The sequence below is a fragment of the Myxocyprinus asiaticus genome, chromosome 14 (assembly GCF_019703515.2).
Source record: "Myxocyprinus asiaticus isolate MX2 ecotype Aquarium Trade chromosome 14, UBuf_Myxa_2, whole genome shotgun sequence".
NCBI classification, from domain to species: domain Eukaryota; kingdom Metazoa; phylum Chordata; class Actinopteri; order Cypriniformes; family Catostomidae; genus Myxocyprinus; species Myxocyprinus asiaticus.
The window spans coordinates 24,263,913-24,286,006 of NC_059357.1; the positions used below are offsets into that span (position 1 = coordinate 24,263,913).

General features: G+C 43.3%; 1 long non-coding RNA gene across 1 annotated transcript; it reads left to right on the forward strand.

The window, feature by feature from the left end:
* Nucleotides 1–4,450: 4,450 nt before the first annotated feature.
* Nucleotides 4,451–21,757, forward strand: LOC127451322 (uncharacterized). Its single transcript, XR_007899088.1, has 3 exons — nt 4,451–4,598; nt 4,923–7,219; nt 20,072–21,757. It is a non-coding gene; the product is annotated as an uncharacterized LOC127451322 (long non-coding RNA).
* The last annotated feature ends 337 nt before the right edge of the window (nt 21,758–22,094 follow it).

The following is a 22,094-nucleotide window of genomic DNA, read 5'->3' on the forward strand; positions in this document are numbered from 1 at the left end:
CTATGTTGTGTTTTCTGTTGTTAATATCGCTGGTGGACCTATTGAAGCAAAACAAAATGAGTTTTCGCTTGAACGGCCCATCTCACGAGAGGCTACAGTGCACTGCTCTCATGAAAGGAGCTCTAAAGTTTGTGTGCAGTCTGTCTCATGAACGCACACAGGAGACCAAAATTTGGTCAAGATTTTCACTAAATAATCAATTAGATTTCAGTTTGTTTCTCTCATATTCATTCAGAACAAGACATGAGTCACATACAATAATTTATTAGACTTCTGAGTTATACTTTTGTGTCCTCTTAAAGCTTGAAGTGGTGGTTACCATAAACTGCCATTGTATGACACTGAGCCCAATAATAATTTCTCCCTTAGTGATAAAAAAAAAGAAAGTCATATGGGGTTATAACAACACAGGGATGAGTAAACAATGACTGAATTTTCATTTTTGGGTGAACTATCCCTATACACCTTAGCCAAATACATTTAAACTCAGTTTTTCACAATTCCTGACATTTAATCCTAGAAAACATTCCCTGTCTTAGGTCAGTTAGGATCACTACTTTATTTTAAGAATGTGAAATGTCAGAATAATAGTAGAGAGAATGATTTATTTCAGCTTTTATTTCTTTCATCACATTCCCAGTGGGTCAGAAGTTTACATACACTTTGTTAGTATTTGGTAGCATTGCCTTTAAATTGTTTAACTTGGGTCAAACATTTTGGGTAGCCTTCCACAAGCTTCTCACAATAAGTTGCTGGAATTTTGGCCCATTCCTCCAGACAGAACTGGTGTAACTGAGTCAGGTACTCTCAGAAACTTTTTCTGTTCTGCCCACAAATTTTGTATCATATTGAGGTCAGGGCTTTGTGATGGCCACTCCAATACCCTGACTTTGTTGTCCTTCAACAATTTTGCCACAACTTTGGAGGTATGCTTGAGGTCATTGTCCATTTGGAAGACCCATTTGCAACCGAGCTTTAGCTTCCTGGCTGATGTCTTGAGATGTTGCTTCAATATATCCACATAATTTTCCTTCCTCATGATGCCATCTATTTTGTGAAGTGCACCAGTCCCTCCTGCAGCAAAGCACCCCCACAACATGATGCTGCCACCCCCATGCTTCACAGTTGGGATGGTGTTCTTCGGCTTGCAAGCCTCACCCTTTTTCCTCCAAATATAACTATGGTCATTATGGCCAAACAGTTAAATTCATTAAACCAGATCTTTGTCCTCATGTGCACTTGCAAACTGTAGTCTGGTTTTTTTATGGCGGTTTTGGAGCAGTGGCTTCTTCCTTGCTGAGCAGCCTTTCAGGTTATGTCGATATGACTCGTTTTACTGTGGATATAGATACTTGTCTACCTGTTTCCTCCAGTATATTCACAAGGTCCTTTGCTGTTTTTCTGGGCTTGATTTGCACTTTTTGCACCAAACTACATTAATCTCTAGGAGACAGAATACATCTCCATCCTGAGCGGATGGTCCCATGCTGTTTATACTTGCGTACCATTGTTTGTTCAGATGAACGTGGTACCTTCGGGCATTTGGAAATTGCTCCCAAGGATGAATCAGACTTGTGGAGTTCCACAATTTTTTTTTCTGATGTCTTGGCTGATTTCTATTGATTTTCCCATGAGGTCAAAAAATGAGGCACTGAGTTTGAAGGTAGGCCTTAAAATACATCCATAGGCACACCTCCAATTCAGTACACCTCGGATCACAAGCTAATTGGCTAATTGTCTAAAGGCTTGACATCATTTTCTAGAATTTTCCAAGCTGCTTAAAGGCACAGTTAACTTAGTGTATGTAAACTTCTGACCCACTGGAATTGTGATATAGTCAAATAAAAGTTAAACAATCCATCTGTAAACAGCTGTTGTAAAAATTACTCATGTCATGCACAAAATAGATATCCTAAACGACTTGCCAAAACTATAGTTTGCTAATATGGAATCTGTGGAGTGGTTAAAAAATAAGTTTTAATGACTTCAACCTAAGTGTATGTAAACGTCTGACTTCAACTGTAATATCTGACACTGGTTGACTCATATGCACCACAATTCCATTAGTTAATGCTATGGTGACAATCAGTTGTTCATACAACAAAGACTTATTCCACATAGGCAAATTAGCAAATACACAATGTAAAGTAAATAGAAAAGTAGTGGTTCTCAACTGGTGGGCTGCTACCCAAAAATGGGTCCCTGTTCTGTTCTGATATATGTTGTGTATAGTTGTGTATAGCAAAAGAAAAAAGGCATAGTTACTTTTAAAAGGGAGGTGAAAACACATATTTTGGTTGGTGACATTAAATTTAGTGCAGCAAATACAAATATGAAATTTTTACGCAAATTCATTTGGTAATATGGTGTGGCAGCAGGGTGTGGTCAAGCGTCCGTCCAGAGAGAGAGAAAGCGGTAAGGGTGCTTGCACCTGAGCTAGATTATGTGTAACACCTGTCTCTAATTCCAGTGAGCATGGGGAGAGCGGCATATAAGCAGCCACACCACCAGTAGAGAGGGTGAGAGAGTCTGGCACAAAGAAGGCCACAGTGCTCCTGAAGCTATTGCGTTTAATCCATTGTGTTTGTGAAGCTGATGTGTTTAAGTGACTACGTGCCTGTGAAGCTGATGAGTTTGTGAAGTTGTAAAGCACTGAAGTGGCCTATTAAAAGTCCTACCTGAGCCAGGAAAAACCTGCTTCCCTGTGTTCTCCTTCCTGCCTGATGTGAAGCTGTTCTACATATGGCTAATAGTAATACAATATTTAACCAAGTGTATGTTCCATATGTTTGGCTGGTAAATTGCACTTCTGCTGTTGTTTATGCATTATAAAAAAAAATTCAATTTTTCTATGCTTCATGTTAAACATTTTGCATATTGTTGGGTCTGTGCAAAAATCAATGTTTGATTTTAAGGACATTTTGGTTGATATTTTGTAGGATAAACAATGTTGGTTCTGTGTTTGGTCAGCACTTGATGTCCAAAGCAAAACCAGTTGAGAACCACTGAAGCAAAAGACTAAAAATAGTGGAAAGGTTGTGAGAAAACATCACCAGATGAAAAATAAAATAAAATGAAGCTAAGTCGAAATAGGAATTTTAAGAAGGAAAATGACAATTATGAGAAATGTTCTTTCAGAAGTCATTATTTAACAAGGTAAGGCCCGAAGTGTTCTTTGCAGAATATTCTGGATCAAACTGCATAATTAAAGCTATCTCCTTCTCACTGCATGTCTTTAGAGAGAACTACACAAAAAAGGACCCCCTGCAACAAGGAGATTAGGAAAAAAGCAAGCTGTCAGATACCCATGATCCTCTTTGCTCCTTCAAATCTCCTCTGGGTTTTAACTGTGCTTCAGCTCAGGCCACTGCTGAGCTAATTGCACTTTTGTCAAGTGCCAAGTAGAGTAATTTACCTAACAATTAGCCTGTTTCCTTGGCAACCAACATCATTCACAGGGCAAGTCTCTGCTTGGTGTGACAAACTGAACAACTGGCTTATAGAGCTGACTCATACCTGACAACAAAGCACCGAGAATTTGGCAGAATCAGTACAGTATTTGGAAAAAATATTTGGACATGAAATATCTTGTCAATAACCATAGTTGTAATAATGATGTAGACAATTTCTTCCTTCTTGGTAAACGCACACAATGCTACGTGCATGTGTGCATGTGTGGTTAGCCTCCCTGGAGCTGATTACTGGAGTAAGACAGTTATCCCTGCTTACCAGACCAATGTTAGCTATTTTTTTACAATCTGTTGACTACAACAGGGCCCAAACCTTTGCCCTTCTACCTAGCATTCATACAGTAAGAGTGCATATGAAGGACCATGAGTGCCACTTAAAAATTCATAAATAAAAAAAACAAATAAATAATAAACTTTATAATAAATCATTATTATAAATTTTAAATGCAACTTTAAATTGCATCTTTGAAAGAAGCATTTTCAAATTATTTTACTTGTACTTGGAGTTACACTACTACTCCTCCATTCATATTTATGTCTGCCCTGGCAATATACATAAAGTGAGTGCCTCAATCTGTCCATAACTTTCAATTTCTCTGTCTCTCTTCTTTAGTAATTGACAAGCACAGATCCAAACACAAGTCCTTCTGCATGATCCACTGTTATCATACACCCTTGCTCCTCATCAGCACTGATCAGTCATCGCATGACCACTGCAGTACAGAGCTGTGTCACTTAATGAACTGAATATAAATTGAGAGACTACTTAGAATATTTGTACTTTTTAAAATGTATTATTGCATTTAAAATGAACAAGTTAAGGGAAAAAAAGGTTATAAAATAGTGAAAAACTTAATATATAAATGGTGACCAGTTTCAGGGCTGTGCAAAAGTCGATAAAGAGAGTGTCAGAGCGCTGTCGTGCTAGCCAGTATGGGGACATTTATCATGAAAACGCGCTTATCGCGGATAGCCGGAAGAAACGCTGTTCATTACTCGGAGATCGGCAGACTGCCTCCGCCACTGCTCGCGATCGGGTTTTCTGCTTAAACTAGTGTTGAAGACGTGCATCGTCATTAATATCAGCCACAGTTTGGATGTAATCTGTGTTGTGTGCGTCCTATAAGAGTGAGTACATATAAACCTGCAATGTTAACTGATTGATGCTCGGCTTTATCAGTGATGACGCAGTTATTAGCAGTTCAATGTTGCGTGATAATTCTATTATCTACATGCTATTCTTGTAACACACCTGTTGATTTACAATGTTCTGAGTTATAATGTTTATAATGCTATAAGTCGTTTGGATAATTAATAATAGTGGATGCACTGTTATACTAAGTGTTTATACATCATTATGTTACTGTAAGAGGGGAGCAGCCTATAGTTGTGTATGCATAATAATACTTGTAATGGTGGTTTTATTAGAATATTGCTCTTTGTTTCTGGCAGGAGAAACCACACCGTCCACCACAATCATACATCTCATGCTTCTACTGATATGTACCCAGCCCTCTCAAGAAGACAAGATCTGTGAAAGACAGTACTTAAGTTCTCCCTCTAACTGGCCCACGCCTCCCATCATTCTCAGCAACCCGTGTATGCTTATTAGCAGTGGTCCCAGAGCCTATACTGAGCAGAGAGTATTCATTCCTCTGGATGTTTCCAAGGAGGCCTCCTTGTCTCTATCACATACACCACTTTGGGCCCACTGCAGTCCTCAAGTCTATCTGTCCACATCCTGTTAGTAGGAACTGACTGATGTGCATGTAAAGGCTGACTCCCCTCTCTGATTTGATTATACCGCATCTGTGAAAATAAACCTGTTCAAACTGCTACTTCCCTCTGTGGTGTTCTGACCGACACGCCTGGTTCACTGCGATTCAAGCTAGCCCTAACAGTATAAGGTAGCCCTTCGCTACAAGGGCCTAAGAAAAACACTTTCTCTCATACATTTATATAAAATGTAACCTAAAATCATGATGTTGAATAAAAAATAAATAAATTAAAAAACGTTATCCATCAACTGCCCATATACAGTTAGAAACTGACAATATACATTAACCAAAATGCCATCCATTAATGCCTGTAATATAATAATATTTTTTTATGGTAAATTTCTGGCAACCACAGTTGGCCTTTTTTATTTTTTATGATTATTATTTATTTTTTTGACCACAGATTTAAAAAATAATAATAATCTGCAAAATGGTGCTCACTCACTGTAATGTCCATTCTTTGTTAGCTCAAGTGTTTAAAGTGGAGAGACTGGAAAAATAGCAAATATATACCAAAATAGTGTATTTCCCTCTGATATCGAAGTAGCTGTTTAAAAAGAAAAGTTTTATATGTATTTCTCACTTCACACACACACAAATCTTGTTTATTCATCTTTATTAGCTTCACTGTCTCTCCCTTTCTCCATCTCATCCTGTTTCTCTCTCATCTAATAAGTGGGTCATTGGCAGAGGCTCAGTAAAGCCTGGTGCAGATTATTTTTTTTAGAACAAAACAACTGTTGGCTGAGAGGGACAGATTAGCATCATGACTAGTCTGTACAGTTGATTTGCAAAGAAATACTAAAAGTTAAAGTGAAATCAGAATTAGAGTTTTGTTGTTTTTAATCATAATTCAGCTTTAAGGCCATCTATATATTAGTGTGATACTAAATGAATATTTACACATTCAAAAGTGGCAGTCTTTTGCTTTTGAGAAAACAGACCAAATATTAGCTATTGATGACATGCTGCACTACATTTTTGTCCAATCAAATGCTCTCAAAAATGAGTTTGTCCCTCCCCCTAATACCACTTGCAACCGACCAGCCAGAAGCAAATCCTGTTTCATGGCTGTCACATAAAGCTATTGGCTAAAATATCCATATGTGCTGCCCAAATCTGGTAAATGTTGTTAGGCTTATGGGCACATGTGAGCTCCATTTTCAGGGTGTAATGTCCACAGAGGGGCACCAAAAGCAAGCTGTGAGGGGAGTTGTTTTCAGATGTACAGGCTATATTACAATGAAGAGGAATGCATATTTTATAAACTAAACCCCCCCTCCAATCCAACCCCCTAACCTAAGCATCAGTGGAGTAAAAATGCAACCTCCAAATTGCAGTCATTACAGATTATGCAAATGTAATTACTTTCTGGTTTCGTTGAGGAATCTGAGCCCAGGTCTCCCACACTGCTGATGCAACATGCTTCCAATCGTTCCACAGGGGAAGGTAAACACTCTGGAGCCAATGCAAAACTGTCTTATGGGAGAAGGTACTTGTCAGTGAGTCGGCATTATGTGGCCGATCCTAGGGTACCAGATCTCTCGGAAACAACATGCCAACTTCCCGTGTGATCATGTTGCTTTAAGCATAGATAGCGATATGGTCCAAGGTCATTCATCATCAAAAACAAAATGGACATTTCAATTTAAAGTTGTAATACCACTGGAGAGGGGCTGATTTTATTCTCCAAATGTCCATAATGTAGACTGTGCCAAGAAAATTCATTCATTCAGTCACTGTATAACTAATTAGCAATTTGTATTCTCCACAGAGCTGACCCTCATCATGCTATAATGGCAAAGGACTTTTACCTCATCGAAGACACTGTCACAGTGGCATTTGCAGCAAGTCAGGCAATGGTCCTTTAAGAGCCTGTTGTCTAGGGCAACACTACAATGAGTCACAATTGCTGCAAAAGGAACTATTACATTCTGCATGGCCACTGCCAGTCAAAGTACATTGAAAAAGGTAGGACAATGAATTTAGACCACATGAACCAAAATGTGGATTTTATATATTTATTATTATTATTATTATTTTTTTTTTTTTAAAAGGACCAATTGAAACGATAAGGATACACTCACCTGAGTACTTTATTAGGTACACTATGGTCCTAATAAAGTGCCTGATGTGGTCTCCTCCTGTTGTAACCCATTCGCCTCAAGGTTCACCGTGTTGTGCATTCTGAGATGCTATTCTGCTCACTACAATTGTACAGAGTGGTTATCTGAGTTACCGTAGCTTTTCTGTCAGCTTCGAACCAGTCTGTCCATTCTCCATTGACCTCTCTCATCAACAAGGCATTTCTGTCCGCAGAACTGCCACTCACTGGATGTTTTTTGTTTTTGGCACCATTCTGAGTAAACTCTGGAGACTATTGTTCTTGAAAATCCCAGGAGATCAGCAGTGACAGAAATACTCAAACTGGCCCATCTGGCACCAACAATCATGCCATGGTCAAAATCACTGAGATCAAATTTTTGCCCATTCTGATGGTTGATGTGAACATTAACTGAAGCTCCTGACTTGTATCCGCTGATTTTATGCATTGCACTGCTTCCACACGATTGGTTGATTAGATAATTGCATGAATAGTTTACAGGTGTACCTAATAAAGTGGTCTGTGAGTGTATATTGAAATAGTACATAAAGTCTTTATAGTTTTGTTAACTTTCAATTATGTCAAAATAAAAAGTAGATTAAAATGACCATTTTTGTAAATGATCATGAATATTTTTGTCCAAATCTTTTTAGTAAATAAATTAATATGGATCTTATACACTACTGTTCAAAAGTTTAGGGCCACTTACTCATTCTTTATTTTATTTGTATTTATTTTTTCACATTTTAGAATAATAGTAAAGTCATCACAAGTATGTAATAATAGAAATGGAACTATGGGACTAAAAAAATCAAAAATAAATCAAAACTATGTTATATTTTAGCATCTTCAAAGAGGCCACACTTTGCCTAGATTTTGCAGGAATGTACTCTTGGTATTTTCTCAACCAACTTCTTTTTAAACAGTATTGAAAGAGTTCCCATCTATATGCTGGGCACTTAGTGCCTGCTTTTCTTAATTATTCGGTAAAAGTCATCCATTTAAAAACGTTTATTTATTTATTTATTTATTTATTTTTTAAATTTTAGTTTTGTAATTAAATTAATACGTTGGCACAATTATATTTTTGTCTACAAAACTCATTTCAAACATTTAAGCATATGCCTTCAGATCAAAAGGTTTTTAAGATCATGAGAAACATTTCAGGCAAGTGACCCCAAACTTTTGAATGGTAGTGTATGTAATAGATCTATAGATCTAAATTACTTGAAAAGAATACAGATCTTATTAATGCATGTATCTTAAGAAGATAAGATTATAAGCGTGCAGATACATAAAACAAATTACATAGTCAGCTACACTGGTAAATATGTCGATAAAGCTTACAGTGTGTGGATAGCACACACACAAATGTACCGAGCAGCTTCAGTAAGAAAGCGGCAGGGGGCTTCTGTAGGTTTAACTGTGCAAACAGTATTTCATTTAAGAGAGAATTATGCTTTTCTGAACACTATCCTCAACGGCCTAATGGCCTAATTTTTCTGGGAAGAGGTCTCCATCATACAGGCTCCAGGCCAGAGTTATTTCTAATTGACCAGCTCTGCACTTCTGCTCACACAAATAAGCACAATCTGCAGCTGCAGGTTAAGATGTTAGCTTCATCACACTAATACATGCTGGGTGCAAAAAGGCCACTCTTTAAGGCTCTCTGCAAATTTAACCACTATTGATATTTAAATACCTTTTTTTCAGCAGCCTAATTCATCCTCTCTTTCAGTTTCCTCTCCTCATCTTATAATCAGCTCACTCAGGAGCAGTTAAATAAGTTAACATATTCAAAAATGGCTCTGAACAAAACACAGTAAGCTGGGTGGGAGGCAGGGCTTTTTAATGAGTAATTATGGCAATGAGTTTTTGCTAATTAAGTCAAAGAATTACATGCTGCTGATTGTATATGAACAGCTTTACAGTGGTAACCACACATATATTCATAACCACAAATGAAAATCATATCTAGTAGTTAGTTTTACAGTCATACCCAAGTAGTATTATAATCTCAAAAAATCACACAGTGTGTATTTGTATGTCATAAATGTAAGTAATTTTACTAAACATGATCATAAAAATATTATTACTGTACTGTTCTCTATATACGTTCGCTGTATATTTTGACAGCAAGCTAAACTCCACCCTCATCAAGACTTCACAGACACGGAATGTCTCTTTCCAAAGTTTAATAAGGATAGGTAAAACTATAAAATAAAGAATTACAATAAACAATATGAATTTCCATTCACAATATGTACATGAATAAATACTTTCACAAATGTCTTGTAAACTATCAAATAATGAATTTAACTCTTAAAGATGCTGCTTTACTTATAAATGACATATGAAATTATATATGCGAGCAAATAAGATAATGATAAAGCAACAATGAACACACTATAGCTCCCAAGCAATCCATTGAGCAAATTCAGATGACTTTCAAAACTAACTGCATAAGTTATGAATACTTAAAATAATCAAATACTATTGAAGATGTATAAACAATAGTAATAAAACATACCGACGAAGCTACCAAAGGCCAAAGATGAATGCAGATGGATGCTGATTCATTGCTACATGTGTACAGAACTGGACAGCATGGAAAGCATTAACTTCCTTATTGATCACCTGACTAGTCTCAGGACATTCTGAACAATATAAAGGGATATTCTCAGAACAACCACTAGGGGGAGATACACTACTAAGCAAACAAATATTTACTTTTTAATTACTATTAACTTTCTGAATTACTGTAACAGAACACTCCCTGCCTGGCATAATTGAGCGCCACTACTATATTACTTTATAATGAATACATCATTTTGACTTGGATTCAGAAGTGAGGAGTGTGTATACACTCAGGCAAGTGAAAATTACTGCCCATCGTTTGTCATGTGCCAGACCGCCTCTTGTTTGCCGTGCACAGATGGTCCATGGGCCAAATACATCCAGGCTTACATTGGTAAATGGAGGATCTGTACATATGTGGTCTGATGAAAGACAAGCCATCTTCTGAGTCTGAAGGTGGCCACAAAGCTTTTGGCAAAGGACACAATGGTGTATGACGCTATCCACAAGTCTCATGCCTCTGATGATCCATAGGCCGGCTGCATGGATAGCTCCCTCTTTGAGCAAGTGTCCTTGATGTTGGGTCTGTTGATGATAATGCCTTACTAGTAAGGATCCAATATGGTGCTTACTGGGAATGACCAGAGGGTTCTTTTCATCCTGATCCAATTTTGCTGCTGTAATGTGACCTCCGACTCTCAGGAGGCAATATTCATCAATGAATTGATTGAGGGAAGTGAGTGGACTGTTTTAGGAAGCTTTTCCTTGTTCTTAAGGCATGAAAACTCCATTGCATAGGTTTCTTCCTGTACAGCATGCATGACTACAACCTTATCTTTTGAGAGGTTTTCAGATGAGCAACCTGATGAACAATAATGCCAACTTCTGCAGTTTGAAGATTCATCAGACAATGGTTTATGAAAAACATTGGCAATGTGAAGAGGCATCCAATAAAACGGATAAGTGATTCCCAATTAGAGAATCTGGAGAAGCGATGTGATCCCAGCTTCTTGCTCACAGTTGTAGTGCTCATATTAGAGACTTCTGGTCGCACATTCGCATCAGATTCAGGATTTATAAGCTCAAAAGTTTCTCTCTTTGGAGAACTTGGAGGATTCAGCAAGAAATGTTGGCCCTGAAAACCATGAGCTGTTTGCAAGGCATGTTGCAGTTATGGACCTTGTTGCTATATCTGCTGGATTTTGGTCAGTATGTACGTAAAACCACTGTTCAGGTTGACTAGATCTTCTTATCCTTAAGACTTGGTTACGTACACATAAAAGCATCTGGTCTGGTTATGTATGTATCCCAATACCACCTTGCTGTCTGTGTAGAAAGTGATGGCATCAAGATTGCTGTCAATCTCAGATGAGATGAGGTCGGCCAGTTCCACTGCCAAGACTGCAGCGCATAGTTCCAACCTTGGAATGGTATGCTCAGGAAGTGGAGCAAGTTTCACTTTACCCATTACAAAACTTATGTGGCTGTTTCCTTAGGCATAAGAGAACTTAAGATAAGCCACTGCAGCAACAGCTTTAGTAGAGGCGTCTGAAAATACGCACAACTCTCTGCGTGCAGCTTCTGATGGTGAGACCTCAGTGTAGGTTCTAGGAATTTGAAGATGCCTTAACTCTTGCAGAGACTCTCGCCACTTAACACATGATTCTTCCATGCCTTGTGGCAGTGGAGAGTCCCAATCAGTGTTCCCTAGAATTAACTGTCATAAAATGAATTTGCCTTGGACAGTCACTGGGGCTACGAACCCTAAAGGGTCGTACAGAATATTAATGGTTGACAAGGCACCTCGATGTGTGAAAGGTTTAATTACATCTGGCACTTTAAAAATGAAACGATCTGTTTTGAGATCACAATTTAGACCCAGACTTCGCTGTATGGGAAGATTGTCTGTGCCAAGATCAAGATCTTTCAGATTGCTAGCGTAGTCTTGGGACGGGAAGGCTTCCATGACTTCTCTCTTATTTGAGGCAATTTTATGCAATCTCAGGTTTGATTTAGCAAGAATGCTTTGTGTTTGCTTCAGCAAACTCACTGCTGCTTCTACAGTGGGAAGGGACTTTAACCCATCCTCTACATAGAAATCACGTTCTACAAACTGTTGCACTTCAGGATCCTGCTCTTGTCCTTCCTGGTGGACAGATTTTCTGAGGCCATGAATGGCTACGTCTGGTGATGGACTATTTCCAAAGACGTGTACCTTCATAGGGGGAGATACACTACTAAGCAAATGTCCTGGTTACTTGCGTAACCTCAGTTCCCTGATGGAGGGAATGAGATGTTGTGTCGATGTAGTGACACTTCTCATTCCCCCTTTTAGGGATCAGGTGGTGAACCTGCAAGCGCTGCCCCAGGAGGAGGCAGACCCAGCCCTGACATTGCTGTGTCCGGTGTGTGCTTTATGCATCTATTTGGATCACATGCAGTGCTTTAGAGTCTCTGAGCAGCTCTTTATCTGCTTTGGTGGACAGCAGAAAGGAAGCACTGTCTCCAAGCAGAGGATCACCCACTGGCTCATTGACACCATAACAATGGCATATCACGCCCAGGACGTGCCGCCCCCAGCAGGGCTATGAGCCCATTCTACCAGGAGTATGGTGGCCTCCTGGGCCTTAACCAGTGGCACCTCTCTAACAGACATTTGCAGAGCAGCGGGCTGGGTAACACTCAACACTTTTGCGAAGTTCTACAATCTCCGGGTGGAACCAGTTTCATCCCATGTAGTGGCAGTCACAAGCAGGTAAGTCCGGGACAGCTGGCCGGGTGTATCACTTGCGTATTATGCCTTTCACCTCCCCTGAGCTTAAGACATGCGCTGTTGACTCCCAGTGTGTTCACAAACTGTGTTCCCTGGATGATTTCCTCCGAGCCCTGTGGCAGACGAGTTTGCGGAGAAACTTGCTACCGGCTCAGTACATGTGCTAACTAAGCCCTGTACTGGGGTAGGTGCTCCGCGTGTGTTAGTTCCCCATAGGTAACCCCATGTGACGTATATCTTCTGCTAATTAGTTTCCCTGTTGGTAAACTGCGTCTTCCTTGGGCAGAGGCCCCTCTGCCCCAGTCACCATGTTTGTAGAAATTCCTCCCCTGTAGGGTAGGACCTACCATGTGACTTCTCCATATGACATACTTCCGACAAAGCTCGGCAAGACCATGTGACACCCCCCCCCCCACGGTGTGATCTCTGCGGTGTCTTCCCCTTGGGAGGGACACCCCCCGACGTAGACCTGGTGGCCCCAGTCGGTTAACTATTTTTTTGGGGAGAGGAAAAATAGAGGATAAGAGGCCACGACTGGGCTAGCCTGTCTCTATCTTTTGGGCAGTCGACTTGTCCCCGAAGGGCCGTCCGACACTCATAACAGTGTTGGGGGAGGTTACATGTCGGCCTGGTGCGCTGGCTATGAGGCACACAGTGGTCTGCCCATCACACACTGCCAGTTCACGTAACACAGTTCAGCCAGTTGTGGCGTTTCATATAGGGAACCCTAGTGTCACTACATCGACACAACGTCGAGTGAGTGACAGATAGGGAATGTCCTGGTTACTTTCGTAACCTCCGTTCCCTGATGGATGTCATGGGAACCTTGTGCACAGGATCACATGAGAGTAGCCCGGAATGAACTCCAGGCACATTTCACTGACAGAGAAAGCTTGCAGGTCTCCTACCCTTTTGATGGAAGTGAGCGCAGTCAGGAGGGCAGTCTTCAAAGAGAGTGCCTTAAGCTCAGCTGACTGCAGGGGCTCAAAAGGGGCTCCCTGTAGACCCTGAAGAACTACAGAAAGGTCCTATGAGGGAATGAAGCGCGGTCTGAAGGGATTCAACCTCCTGGCGCCTCTCAGGAACCTGATGATCAGGTTGTGCTTCCCTAAGGACTTACCGTCCACTGTGTCATGGTGAGCCACTATAGCGGCTACATACACCTTCAAGGTGGAGGGGGACAGCCATCCTTCCAACCTCTCCTGCAGGAAGGAAAGCACTGATCCGACAGCGCATCTTGGGGGGTCTTCACGTCGGGAAGAACACCACTTAGCGAACAGACGCCACTTCAAGGCATACAGGCGCCTTGTAGAGGGGGCCCTAACTTGAGTGATCATGTCTACCACCGCGGGTGGTAGGCCACTTAAGTCTTCCGCATCCCATCCAGGGGCCAGACATGGAGATTCCAGAGGTCTGGTCGCAGGTGCCAGATGGTGCCCCGCCCCTGAGAAAGAAGGTCCTCCCTCAGGGGAATTCGTCAGAGGGGGGCTGTCGCGAGGAGCGTGAGGGACGAGAACCATGTCTGGGTGGGCCAGTAGAGTGCTACCAGGATGACCTGCTCCTCATCCTCCCTGACCTTGCACAGGGTCTGTGCAAGTAGGCTCACTGGGGGAAATGCATATTTGCAAAGTCCAGGGGGCCAGCGCATCTATACCGAGAGGTGCCTCGGTCAGGGCGTACCAGAGCGGGCAGTGGGAGGATTCTCGGGAAGCAAACAGGTCTAGCTGTGCCTGCCTGAATCGACTCCAAATCAGCTGGATCATCTGAGGGTGGAGTCTCCACTCTCCCTTGAGGGTAACCTGTTATGACAGCGTGTCCACTGCAGTGTTGAGGTCGCCCTGGATGTGAGTGGCTCGCAGTGACTTGAGGTGCTACTGACTCCAGAGGAGGAGACGGCGGGCGAGTTGTGACATACAGTGGGAGCGTAAACTGGCTTGACGGTTGATGTATGCCACCATTGCCGTGTTGTCTGTCCAAACTTAGACATGCTTGCCCTGGATTAACAGCCGAAACCTCCGCAGGGCAAGCAGAATTGCCAATAACTCGAGGCAGTTGATGTGCCAACGCAGCTATGGGCCCATTGCATACAGCGCCCCAGCCCATTTTGGAAGCATCTGTCGTAACCACGACGTGCCTGGAGACCTGCTCTAGGGGAACGCCTGCCTGTAGAAATGTAAGGTCGGTCCAAGGACTGAAGAGGCAGTGACAGACCGGCGTGATGGCCACGCGATATGTCCCGCGGCGCCATGCTCATCTCGGGACTTGAGTCTGGAACCAGTGCTGAAGCAGTCTCATATGCATCAACCCGAACGGAGTGGCCACCGCTGAGGATGCCATATGCCCCAGGAGACTCTGAAACAGTTTCAGTGGAACCGCTGTTTACTGTCTGAACGCCTTCAAACAGGTCAGCGCCGACTGTGCGCGCTCGTTCATGAGGCGTGCCATCATCGAGACTGAGTCCAACTCCAAGCCGAGAAAAGAGATGCTCTGAACAGGAAGGAGCTTGCTCTTTCCCCAGTCGACCCGAAGCCCTAGTCGGCTGAGGTGCGAGAGCACCAGGTCCCTGTGTGCACACGACATATCCCGAGAGTGAGCTAGGATTAGCCAATCGTCGAGATAGTTGAGGATGTGAATGCCCACTTCCCTTAACGGGGCAAGGGCTGCCTCTGTGAGCTTCATGAAGATGCGAGGGGACAAGGACAGGCCGAAAGGGAGGACCTTGTATTGATACGCCCGACCCTTGAATGCAAACCACAGGAAGGGTCTGTGTCGAGGTAGCATCGAGACATGGAAGTACGCGTCCTTCAGGTCTACTGCTGCAAACAAATCTTGATGCTGGACGTTCGCTAGAATGCATTTTTGCATCAGCATCTTGAATGGGAGTCTGTGTAAGGCCCGGTTCAGTACTCACAGGTCCAAGATTGGCCGCAACCTACCGCCTTTCTTCGGTACAATGAAGTAGGGGCTGTAAAACCCCTTCTTCATCTTGGCCGGAGGAACAGGCTCTATCGCACCCTTCCGTAGGAGGGTAGCGATTTCCACGTGCAAGGTAGCGGCGTTCTCGTCCTTCACCAAGGTGAAGTGGATGCCGCTGAACCTGGGCGGGTGCCTGGTGAACTAAATTGCGTAGCCGAGTCGGACGGTCCGCACCAGCCATCACGACGGGTTGGAAAGTGCAAGCCACGTGTCCAAGCTCCGGGTGAGGGGGAACAAGGGGACAATCTCGTCGGACGTACGGGCAGGTGGGGCCTCACCGCGAGGCGGAGCCTAAGGTGCCACGCTATGTCGTGGCTGTGCTGAGTTCAGGGACATCGAAGAACTTACCTGGCTCCTTGTGACCACCCACGGAACAGCCTGGGACGGGGAAGGAAGAGGCCTGTCCTCGTGACCCATGGAGACCGTCACATCAGGGCGGATTTGTGCCACAGCTGGGCGCGCAGGGTCGGGGAGACCACTACTGGAGCGCCAAACCTGCCAAAATGGAATGGTGGATGGTGGTCATGATAACGGCCAGCGCACCGGGTATGTGACCCAGGGAACAAGGAAACCGCTCTTGCTGAACTCTTGGGTACCACAGCCACTTGGGCATGCAGCGAAATTAAATGAAAAGGTAACAAAAGATTCTCCTCCCGGCCCTCCACCGTGGGATGGAGTGGTCTGCTTACCAGCTCCAGAGCAGCAGGTTTAGTCGTCCCTGGGTCGCCTGTCTCAGGGGTGCTTCGAAGCCTTTTGCGGGTTCTTGGCAGCCGGCCGTGAGACGGGTGGTGTCTGCTTCCTGCGGTGGGCTCCACGCCGGGGCCGGGCCGCAGGGGTGGGCTGCGGCGGAGCCAGTGCAGTCACTGCAGGGGGACACCCTTGGTGATGAGCAGACAGGGTGCAGGATCTTGAGCCGTGCCAGGGCAGGATGTGCCGGATAGCCTCCGTCTGCTGCTTCACCGCCGAGAACTGCTGGGCAAAGTCCTCGACGGTGTCGCCGAACAGGCCAACCTGGGAAATGGGGGTGCCAAGGAACCGTGCCTTGTTGGCCTCTCCCATCTCGACCAGGTTGAGCCAAAGGTGGCGCTCCTGGACCACCAAGGTGGACATCGCCTGCCCGAGAGACTGCGCCGTGACCTACGTCACCCGGAGAGCGAGGTCGGTCGCTGAGCGCAGCTCCTGCATCAATCCCGGGGCGGAACTACCCTCGTGCAGTTCCTTTAGCACCTTGGCTTGGTGGACTTGCAGGAGAGCCATGGCGTGCAGGGCGGAGGCGTCTTGTCCAGCGGCACCGTAGGCTTTGGCCGTCAGGGACGAAGTAAACCTACAGGCCTTGGACGGGACATTTGGGCGCCCGCGCCAGGTGGCGGCACTCTGCGGGCATAGGTGCACTGCGAGCGCCTTATCCACCGGGGGATCGCCGAATAGCCCTTGGCCGCCCCACCATCGAGGGTAGTGAGGGCAGGGGAGCTGAAAGATCGGGACCGGGCAGTAAAAGGTGCCTCCCACGACCTTGTCAGCTCCTCGTGCACTTCTGGGAAGAAAGGAACTGGGGTGGGGCGTGGCTGTGAGCGGTGCTGCGAGCCCAGGAACCAATCATCGAGCCGCGAGGGTTCAGGGGAGAGTGGAGGGTTCCACTCTAGCCCGACGCTCGCGGCTGCCCGGGAAAGCATGTCCATCATCTCCGCATCAGCCTGTGGCTAGGCAACCGCACCCGAGGGGAGGAGCCCAGCTGAGGCTTCCGCGTCCGACTGGACGAGCCCGCTCTCCGATGCTGCGCTCAAGAGCTCATCACCTTTGTGGGCTCCGAATATGAGGTTGAACTCGCCGTGAGACCAGCCAGTGGACTCATCCGGAAGCCCGATCAGGGCAGACGAGCATGCTGGGGAATGGGAGGTTCGTGGGGGGATACCCAGCAGAGGTGGTCCCATTGGGGTCCCCAAATCGCCCCCAGTGCTAGCCGCGCCGGCCTCATACCCGTGGGTAGAAGGACTGGGGCGGGGAGCCGCTGGGGTGGCTTGCTTTCTTACAAAGGCAAGCCGCGACTGCACTGTTGCCATGGATATGTTCTCGCAATGAGTACATGAAGCATCCACGAATGCTGTCTCCATGTGGGCAGCGCCCAGACACGAAAGACAGCGATCGTGACATGCCCTCATCTTCAAAAACAAAACTACCCAGACTACATTAAATACAGGTTCACTAACAACAAGGACAAACATAGTTTTATTGACTGTAGAGAGCATGAAACCACCATATTCAAGGAACTTTTATAGAAACCAAATTCAGTTTTCCTATTCAGCCTCTATCATGTTAATAATTCTGAATATTGTTGGGCCTATTCTGTTCATGGTAATATACAAAAAGATTCAGTGTTGTTTTTAGAGGAATACTCCTGGCTCAATACAAGTTAAGCTCACTTGACTGCATTTGTGACCATTTTTATTACCACAAAAAGTCATTTCAACTCAGCCCTCCTTTTCTTAAAAAAAAAAAAAAAAAGCACAGATCTGGGTTACAATGAGAGAATACTCACTGTTTCAAAAGTATAACCACAAGACATAAACAATATGCATGTTAAATAGGGCTAGGTATTGATACAGATTTCCAGATTTGATTCCGATTCACAAGCTCTCAGTTCCATTTGATTCCGATTTTGATTCGATATTGATTCATATGGGTATATTTCAGTTATAATGTCCCTTTTGCTTAAATATGAAAGATATTCTCTCCCAGCTAATGCTGTTAATCATACAGGGGACCTTCTAATTAGGTACATAATGTCACGGCCCTGTCACTCTTGTCAGTCTGGGTTTTTGTCTCACAGGACCGTGGCATCATCATCCTATGTCTGTCTTGTGTTTCATGTGCTGTCTTTGTGTGAGCGCACGGGTCCGGTTTTGATTTCGGTCTGTCTTGTTTAATGTCTGGATCCTGACTCCCCTGTCTGGTTCGGTTTCGGTCTGTGTCGGGATCCGGACACTCATGTTCCATGTTCTTTCTGTCTTTCTTTGAGCGCACAGCTTCGGGTTTATAGTTCCCTGCAGTGTGCTCTTCGGTTGATCTCGTGTCTCATGTCCGGAGCATGGTGTCTGGATCCTGACCCTTCTATCTGGTTTGATTTCGGTTTTGGCATCAGGATCCAGATACTCATGTTCCATGTCTTGTCTTGTATTGGTGTGAGTGCATTGCGCTTGTCACCTTGGCGGGATGCACTTGCGTCCATAATCTGTGTCTGTCTCTCACAACCGTGCATTGCACTTACTTTGCGCTGCGCACATGGGTCACAAGCTGTCCTCACGTTACGCTGAGGTTCAGTCACTTTGGTCCAAAGCTTCGGGTTTGTGTGTGGCTGAACTCTCGCACAGGTGTCCTGTCTTGTTTTTGTCGCCTGTTGCGCGCATCGTGTGGCGTTTGCCTCGATGTACGGTCAGGCTTTGTTTAGTGTGGGAATGCGTGGCATTGCTTTGTTTGCCATTGCTACGCATTCTCTCGTCTGGTCTGTCAGTTGGCATGAGTATATATTGCCTTATTGTCTTGGCGTTGTGTGCTCATGCCATTCGAGTGTTTTATTGTCTTTTGAGTGCACGTGGCTTTGTTTTGTTTCTGTATCACCGCGTGTCCCTCTGTCTTACGTCATACCCCGCCTCCTTGTTTGCCCATTATTAGTTTATCTGTCTCACCTGCCCTGCATTAACCTTTTTGATTTCCTTCCCTATGTTAGTTTCCTCGTGTGTGCTGTCCAGTGCCAGTTCGTCTTGTATGTTCCAGTCGGTCTTGTCTGTTGGTCAGTTCCAGTTTGTTCGTGTTTATGTACATTCCCTAGTTCCTGTTTCGGTCTGGTCGGTCCTGTTCCCTGTTTCCTCTGCCCCAGCCTGGATAACCTTTTTCCCCTTATGTTTTTGTTTGTTTTATTTTCCCCCTTGTGGGAGTTTATGTTGGATTTTGCCTTTATTATGTGTACAAATAAATTCCCTGTTTTCAACTCTGCGCTTTGGTCCTGAGCCTCTATCATTCTCTGCATCGTGACACGTTAAGAAAATATAAATTTTACAAATCATATTTTATTCATTTTTCATCATTTTGGTCACATTTTTGCGAAACAAATCCATTTTTAAATTAATAAATGATAATATATTGCATATATTATTTTCTTTACATTTTATTGTTTAATAAAATAATTTGTACTATTTACAGGTATTAACAATGATTTGTTGAACACATGCTAAATCCGGTGCTGTCTCTTTAACAAAACTGGCATTTCTGTAAACAGCATCTGTAAATGAGCGCAAGCTAACGAGAAAGGAATCGAATGGCTTTACCTCATCTGTCCTATGTGTGAGTAGAATTAAATGTTTCTTTTTTGTTGTTTTCGATCAACAACTGACTGTAGAGAACAGAAGGGGTATTAATAGAAACATTGTGGATTTCCTCTTCGGACACACACATTACACGGAACAACTTTTACTCTCAACACAAAGTGAAAGGATCTCGCTGCTGAATACTTCAACGCTATACTACACAATCACTGGTAAGTTCATTCTAAACATTTACAAGCCAGTTGCTAGTATACATTTTAGTCGCATAGTGTGAAATTTGGTTGCTAATGTGAGTGATTTTCACTCATTGTAGTGGAGGGTTGCGTATAGATTAAAAGATCAATCTGGGGATTTAAGAATCAATATTGAGATTGTTTAAACGAAGATCTCTGTGCATCAGAAAATCAATATTTTTACACACCCCTAATGTTAACATGATTTTAGTGTCATAAAATCGCTTACTAATCTTTTTTGATTAAAGTTATAGCCAATTTTACAACTTTGTTGCCTTGATGACGTAATGCCGTAAACCGTGTTATCCTGGTAAACAATGATTTTAACAATTTTAGGGCTTAAATCTTACACAAGTTTTAACAGAAGAATTATTGTAAGTGTTTTTATAAAATTATAAGCTTCACATTTCTGCCTTTAAATCCTCCTAAAATAGGCCCCATTCACTACAGTTGTTAGTGGAACAACATCTGATCCAGACCCCTCCTTACCCTCTCTATTTATCAGCACAGTCTCATTTCACCATGCACCTGCTCTGGGTTGTGTCCTGGACGAGAGTTCAGTCTGTGCTGACAGCGGACTGATCTCATTCTAAGCCAGGTTATATTGTTCTGTCACTCCATTGCCATTTGAGCTGGAAAGGTGCGAGTGAGGGCAGGGAAGAGGGGGCAAATAATTGGAGCTGCAGGGCTTCAAGTGTAATAACAGATCTACTGCTCCCCAGAGCCCTGTTCAAGCCTAACAACAGCATCTCCAAATGTTTCCACTCATATATTCAAGGACACACTACACACAACATGAGCATTTCTGACACAAATCTCAGGCAGTGAGATTATTCCATCTCTCACCATCAACACAATGTCACTGAACTGCAAAATATACAGAAACAACTCTGTCAAAGTTGCACAAAAACTGCTGGTGAGAATAATTAACTGTCAAAAAATCAATAGCAGGTCTCTGTTTTAGATTGCGCAGTGCTTTCAGCCTCAAATGTCCTTCATGCAGTGAATGCTCACCACTGTCTGACTGTCTGAATGCGAGCAAGTTCTTGGATGCCCCCACCACACAAGACAGACTCACTGGCTTTTCTCTGCATTCACTGGAATTAAATCAGGCACTTTAACAGATGGCCCAAGTGAATTATTTATAGATGCAATACATTTATGGCTGCCACTAATTTGGAGTTTGATGAGGTTATCCTTTAACTGAGGATCCTGAGCAAACATGAAGTATTTATTGTTTTTTATAGATTTTATTAGTCCTACATGGACTCCTCTGAGATGCAGTCCATTGACGTGTATCTCTGACACACAGTACTGAGACTGTGATATAATAGGCTATACAGACAGAACAAAATTAAATGTTACTTACATGCATTTATTTTAGTCCACATTTTGAGTAAAGCTAACTGCAACGATTAGACTTGTCCTGATTCTCCTTTTTTAAATTATTTTTTATTGATTGCAGATTTTTCAACAAGAGCAAACAATGCCCAAACATCACCAGAGGGAAAATATGTGTGGTGCAACATCTACTTTAATATAAGGAAATATTTCAATTTTTTACTGTATGTTGATTGGAAATAAATGTTATGTCATTATAATACATGGCTACTTTTGAATAGCTGTCAGTAGAGAAAATGCTTACAGCATCTACCAGTAGTGGCAAACTGGGCCATGCTAACCCAGCCAAACCCCATCAAAAGAAATTTGTCAGTGTACTTCATTGACATTTTGAAGTCTTCTGATGTACAGTATTTGTGGACAAATCTTTTTCACTGGATTACTATTTCACTAGCTCTCTGCAAATCTTCAAGTTGCCATATCACATTAATATGTGCAAAATTATAATCTGAGTTATGGGAGC